The sequence below is a fragment of the Morus notabilis genome, unplaced genomic scaffold (genome assembly GCF_000414095.1).
Source record: "Morus notabilis unplaced genomic scaffold, ASM41409v2 Scaffold527, whole genome shotgun sequence".
NCBI classification, from domain to species: domain Eukaryota; kingdom Viridiplantae; phylum Streptophyta; class Magnoliopsida; order Rosales; family Moraceae; genus Morus; species Morus notabilis.
The window spans coordinates 131,560-139,035 of record NW_010366048.1 but is presented as its reverse complement, the minus strand read 5'-3'; positions in this window follow the sequence as shown (position 1 = coordinate 139,035).

Below are 7,476 nucleotides of genomic sequence, written 5' to 3'. Positions count from 1 at the left end.
TCTACAATAAATATATATATACATATATATATATATATATATATATATATATATATGCGCGCGCGCTGAGATTTATAGGTCGGTTTTAGATGGAACGCGTCAAAATAGAGGTCGGGTTCGGTTGATTAGTTTAATATGCATTGCCTGGTCTAAATATCTTCTCATACATTTAAACCATGTCGTTTTGATTAGTCGATGTCCATTTCTTGTTTTTGAAAGTGTTTGGTGCGGTTTTCATAAAATCATAGTCATACTTGGAGCTAGGTTTTATGGTTGTTTAAGTATGGTATAAATCCGACGACATTAGTTCCGAGAGACTTCGGGTCAAAATTTGACAACAAAGTGATAAGCGGAGTAGAAGACTCATAATCCTATAAATATGTTCGTGTCCTATTTCTTTCGTTTGTTTTTTACTTGACAATTTGGTATCATTACCACAAATAAAATTAATTTTCATGTCGTCTTTTTAGATATTTGGTGTCGTTTTTGGCTGCTCTTGAGCTCCCTGGCTTCTTTATGAACATAACCCGCTCCAGTTGCCTTGGGTTGGAGACTTCCCCCAAACCGACATCACAGTCCTGGTTGTTTCAAAGATTCGTTAGTCGTTTCAACCCGCCTAACAAAGTCGTGAAATTTACAGCGGATTGATAGTAGCAGGTTAATTGGGAGAAAACGACACAACCTGACAAAAAAGAAAACTGACTGTTACACCATGGTCGAGACATCGACCATTCCTTCGAACGACCGACGCCGAGGACTCCCCGCGGAGGACCGGCTGTTGGCATCGAGGGTAAGGCGTAGCAAACGTGCCCTATACGTCGAGAGATCGTGCAAGAGGAGAGGCGCCGGGCGAGAGCTCTACATGCTGAGACCGCTGCGTCGAGGGAACATTGTCGGTCCTTTTTGCCAGAAGTCATGTCAACCCGAGGAGGGAAGTATTGATCCGACTGAACAGGGGCAGAACCCAATGCCACCGCTTGAGGATGCGCTGATGAACCCGGTGAACGCCGCTGTCGGGGGCCAAGTGATTGGCGACCGACGCAGTGACCCCGAGGAAGTCGCTGACAGTCGAGCGAATGATCCACGCCCGTCAAAGTCGAATCGGTCTATAGGGAGCAGGCAACGCGCGGCACAGAGGAGAGCGCGGGAGAAGGCTGCGGCGCCAACTGTGGACAACAGAGATGCACCTCCTCGACTGCAACAGGATCCGCCTAGGAGGAACCTCGTCCCCGTGGATTCCACGTCGGTGCGTGGCGGAGACCTAAGGGCGAGGCTCGACGCCCGACGTGGAAAGGCCGTACAGCTGACGAGGGAAGATGAGCTCGCAGCAGAAAATAAAGCTCTGGCTGAGAAGATGGCTAGGCTGGAGAAGCAGATGGGGAGTCGACTGAACAACTTTGAACAGGTTGTGGGAAAGGTTGTCGAGGCAGTTAACGTCGACGCCAAGATGTATACGTCTCACGACCACCGGTTCGCGAAAAACATCATCCGGGTCCCACTTCCTGACAAATACAAGTCACCTCCCATTCCGTTATACGACGGGAGGAGTGACCCGAACGATCACTTGGAGGTGTACACAGGACACATGGTCCTGCATGGATTCCCCGAGGAGGTGATGTGCCGGGCATTTAGGAATCACCTTTCCGATTCCGCGAGGAGATGGTTTAGGTCCCTCAAACCAAACTCCATCACTAGCTGAGATGATTTGAAGAACGCCTTTTTGACTCAGTTCATAGGTGTCAAGAAATACATCCCACCAAAACAGAACCTGTCGAGGGTATACTAGGGACCTAACGAGTCCCTGAAGGACTGGATAGCCCGGTTCGGGGAACAGGCCCCCGCCACTGAAGGAATCTCCGATGAAGTGGCCCTGATGGGGGCGCTGTCCAGCATGAAGAAGGACATCCCCTACAGCACAGACCTCGACCGAAGGCCGCCCCACACCTATCAGGAATTCCTGACAAGGGCACAGGGGTTCATAAACGCTGAGGAGGCCAAGAAGGTCTTAAAGAGCAAGGCGGCAACCCCTGCCAAGGAGGAGGTAGGGCAGGCTAGCAGTCAGAACAACGGCAAGAAGCGCTGAGGTCCTCCTCAGGTGCAAGCCGAGCCAAGGTACAACCCAGCTCCGAGCAACAGGGGCGGCAACGCCTCGACGAGCCAGGGGAGACCAAGCGGCCCAAGCCGCAACGGTACGACGCCTACACTCCCCTGACTATGGGGATCGAGGATGTCTACCACGAGATCAGCCATCTCTAGGTCCTGCGTCGACCTTCATCCCTAAAGTCTGACCCGGCACGGAGAAACCAGAACAAATACTGCCATTTCCACGGTGAGACTGGTCACACTACGGCCGAGTGCTACGACCTGAGGGATGAGGTCGAGAGGCTAATCCAGGAAGGGAGGCTAGGCGAATACCGAGCCGACCGCCAGAACAATAATAGGCACAATGATGACCGACGGGACGAGCAGAGGCGTGATAACCCGCCCGAACCAGTTGGCGTCATAAGACCGATCTTCGGGGGACCATACCTCAGCGGTACCTCTCGACGCGCACAGAAGGAGTACGCTCGATAGGCGAAGGAGAAGTTAAACTAGAGGATCATGAACGTCTCTGAACGCGAGGCTAAGGCCCCACGATATGAGGACGCCGAGATCACTTTCTCGGAAGCCGACGCGAGGGGGGTACATTTCCCCCAGAGCGATGCCTTGGTCGTCGAGGCCATGATCGGTAACCACACGGTTTGCCGTATCCTGGTCGACAACGGTAGTTCCGTGGACATCTTGTACGCAGACTGCCTCGACAAGATGGGGATTCCCCGCTCAAGGCTGCAGAACAGTGCCCAACCACTGTACAGGTTCACGGGAGACAGCGTCATCCCGGAAGGTGCCGTCGAGCTACCTATGACCATCGGTGACCGACCACACACCTCGACCGTTATGTCAAAGTTCCTGGTGGTGAAGGGAGGCGACCAATACAACGCGGTCATAGGACGCCCGACCCTGAGGGCCTTGCGGGCGGTAACGTCCATCTACCATCAGGTGATGAAGTTCCCCACGCCAAACGGGATCGGCAAGGTCAGAGGCAACCAGTACGAGTCAAGACTCACGTACTCGGAAACCGTCCACCACTACGCCGAACCGACTCAGGTACGAAGAGAGCTGCGAATGATCAATACCAGGGGAGAGGGACTCGACTTGGATCCAAGGTTCCTAGGAGAAGAGCCCGGAGCAGGACCAGTCAAGGAACTAATTGAGGTCCCCATCGATGAAAGCAACCCAACGAGAACACTGAGGATAGGCTCAGAGTTGGGGGCATAGAACCGGGAAAAATTGGTCAAGTTTCTCAAGGGAAGCCTCGACGTGTCCGCCTGGACCCACGAGGACATGGAAGGGATAAGCCCCGACGTCATGTGTCACCGACTAAACATCGACGACAAGTTTCCGCCAAAGAGACAAAAGCGTCGACTAATGAACGCCGAGAGGTCCAAAGCCCTGCGGGTAGAAGTGGACAAGCTCATGAGGAACAACTTCATCCGAGAAGTCTTATACCCAGAATGGGTGTCAAATCCTGTCCTGGTAAAGAAGCCAAACGGGGAGTGGCGAACGTGTGTCGACTTCAGCGACTTGAATAAAGCTTGTCCTAAGGACAGCTTCCCATTACCCCAAATCGACCAGTTGGTCGACGCCACTGCAGGACACGAGCTACTGAGCTTCATAGACGCATACTCTGGGTATAACCAGATACCAATGCTCGACCACGACGAAGAGCACACGGCGTTTGTCACCGACAGAGGGCTCTACTGTTACCGAGTGATGCCCTTCGGTCTCAAGAATGCTGGAGCGACCTACCAACACCTCGTCAACAAGATGTTTGCGGGGCAGATAGGAAAGACTATGGAGGTCTACGTTGACGATATGCTAGTAAAGAGCAGGAAGACCGAAGACCATGAGGAGGACCTGGGAAGAATGTTTGGTGTTCTCAGAGCGTACAAAATGAAGCTGAACCCTCATAAGTGTGCCTTCGGCGTCGCTTCAGGGAAGTTCTTGGGTTTCATGGTGAGCAGTCGAGGAATCGAGGCCAATCCACAAAAGATTCAGGCCCTCATCGACATGGCATCACCAAGGAAGCCTAAGGAGGTCCAGAAGCTGACAGGCTGTGTGGCCGCACTTAATAGGTTCATCTCTAAATCCACAGATAAGCGCATACCGTTCTTTGACACCCTGAGGGGAAGCAAGCCGTTTCTATGGACGAAAGAGTGCGAACAGGCGTTCCAACAACTGAAGGAACACCTTGGGAAACCCCATATGCTGTCCAAACCTGTGACCGGGGAGGTGCTGAGCCTTTACCTGGCAGTCTCGGAGCACGCCGTTAGTTCGGTGTTAATCCGCGAAGAGAAGAGGGTGCAGCTGCCGGTGTATTACACTAGCAAGCGCCTCCTCGACGCAGAGACGAGGTATCCCCAGATGGAAAAGCTTGCCCTCGCGCTAGTTGTGACAGCAAGGAAGTTACGACACTACTTCCAAGCCCATAGCATTCAGGTCTTGACCAATCATCCCCTCAGGCAGGTGCTACAAAAGCTCGACGCCTCTGGTCGACTCCTTAAATGGTCAATAGAGCTCAGCCAGTTTAATATCGATTACAAACCACGGACCGCTATCAAGGGCCAAGCTCTAGCCGACTTCGTGGCAGAGTTCACAGGGCTACCGGTCGAGGTCGAGGACGGAAGCTCTACGTCGACGGAAGCTCTAACGACAGCGGCAGTGGGGCGGGACTGGTGTTACACACACCGGAAGGACATAAGGTCACCTTGGCCGTCAGGTTCGAATTCCCCGCGTCCAATAATGAAGCAGAGTACGAGGCACTGCTCGCCGGACTCCGGTTGGCGGAGCACTTGAAAGTTGAAAACCTCGACATCTTCAGCGATTCACAACTCATTGTGAATCAAGTGAAGTGCCAGTACCAGACCAGGGACGAGAAGATGGCTGTGTACCTGAAAAAGGTTAAGGAAGCCCTGGAAAAGTTCACCACCTATGACATACATCAGGTACCGAGGGTGGTAGAAAATAGCAACGCCGATGCACTTGCCAGGCTGGCGACGTCGAGAGACGCCGATCTTTTGAACCTGGTACCCTTAGAGGTCCTGAAAACCCCGTCCACGGAGAAACGGCCCGAAGTCGCACCAGTGGACCTTCAACCTAGCTGGATGGATCCAATCATCAAGTACTTGGTCAACGGTGAGCTTCCTGGGGACAGGCGGCAGGCCCAAAAGATGAGGTACCAGGCAGCAAGATACACGACGGACAATAACCACCGCAGAGGGTACTCAACGCCCTTGCTCAGGTGCCTCGGCGCAGAAGAGGCAAAGAGGGTGCTATCGGAGGTGCACAATAGGGTTTGCGGGAACCACGCGGGAGGACAGTCCCTAGCCTACAAAATATTACGGCAAGGGTATTACTGGCCCAGTCTCAAAAAAGATGCGGCCGAGTACGCGAAAAGGTGCGAAAGCTGCCAGAGGTACGCCCCCACCTCTCGACTGTACTCAGAGGACCTAACGTCCATACTATCCCCCTGGCCCTTCGCAAAGTGGGGGATTGACCTCATTGGTCCCCTGCACAGAACCCCAGAGGGTACAAGTTCACTATAGTCGCCGTCGACTACTTCACGAAGTGGGTCAAAGCTGAGCCATTGACGGCCATCTCGGAGGTGAAATGCACAAACTTCATATGGAACAACATCGTGTGCAGGTTCGGTGTCCCGCACTCTCTCGTGTTCGACAACGGAAAGCAGTTCAACAATGACAATACCAGCCAGTTTTGTGAGCTGCTGGGGATCCACAAGAATTTTTCCTCTGTCGTGTACCCCCAGTCTAACGGGCAGGTCGAGGCAGTCAACAAGATTATCAAAGTCACGCTCAAACGACGCCTCGACGCCTACAAAGGGAAGTAGGCCGACGAGTTGCCAAAAGTGTTGTGGGCCTACCGAACAACTAGTAGAACTACCACGGGGGAAACCCCATTCTCAATGGCCTATGGGCTCGAAGCAGTCCTACCAGTAGAGGTGTCCATTCCGACCGACCGGGTAACCCGGTACGAGGAGGATAGGAACGCCGAACTGATGAACTTGGAGCTCGACCTCTTAGAAGAACGACGCACAAATACGCAGTTAAGGCTCGCCGCATATCAGGCAAGAACGGCCAGGTATTATAACAAGAAGGTCAAGCCGAAGCGCTTCGGGGTCGGGGACCTAGTTTTGCGGGTGGTAACCCCCAACACGAAACCCAAGAACTCCGGAGCCTTGGGTCCGACCTGGGAAGGGCCCTACAGAATAAAAGAGGTTGTCATAAACGGGTCATATCGACTGGCGGAGCTCGACGGTCGAAGCATCAAGCACACATAGAATGCGGACCAGTTGAAGATTTACTACCAGTGACCACGAGAAACGTCGACCTAATAGACCAGGCTAAATGTCTTCTACTTGTATTCTTTCATTTCCCCGTTCTGGCAGGCTGAAAAAGCCAACTTGTAACCCATACGCTAATAAATATAGGTCGATACGTCGACTAATTCTTACTATACAGTTATGATCTTCTACAATTGTCGATACGTCGACCAAAAATTGTCGATACATCGACCAAAACTTGTCGATATGTTGACCAAAAATTGTCGATACGTCGACTAAAGTCGTCACTACAACGACGACGATACGCCGAAGACAAGTCCAAAGCCTTGTTCTTGGCAAGAGGGTGATGTGAGCTGTTGGAAAATTAATGGCATCGAGTGTGCAGCGGAATTTAAAAATTTTAATCAACGTCAAAGCCAAACAAGAACATGTTCATGATGCTATATAACATAAATACTAAAGATCTAAAACATACCTTTTGAGATTTCAGGAAACTGCACATCTGACAGATCTAAGCGTTCCAAACAGCAACCGGAAGAGCCTCAACCAACTGGTCTTCTTTGCTATTCTCGTTTCCACAATCGGTGTGCGGGTGGGCACACGTCGTTTAATCTCCTCTAGGTATTCTTGATCTCCTTCCAATCACAAGAGAACCAAAGAAAAAATTGTTCTTGAGAATTAAACAATTTTTCCTCTCAGGAATCTTTTATCAATAGCCTCCAAAAAGTCTCTCAAGTGATCTAATGAGTAATGTGACTTAATAGGCTATTTATAGTGTTTAGGAAGTCATACTTTCGTAACAATTAGGTTTTCCAAAGTTCTAATCGCATCCAGAGTCGATTTTGCCATGTCATCATGCATTTTACGTTACAACCGATCGACCGGTGACAGAGACGTTATAACTCACCGGTCAACCTGTCTTCACTAACCGGTCGACCGGACCGGTCGACCTGTGACCGGTCTACCCAACCGGTCGACCTGTCTGCACTGACGAAAGTTGTTTTTCCTAGTTTTTCAATACGAGAAACTTGCATAGAGCCTCAGTTTTGATTCAAACAACCCAATAGAGAAATTGC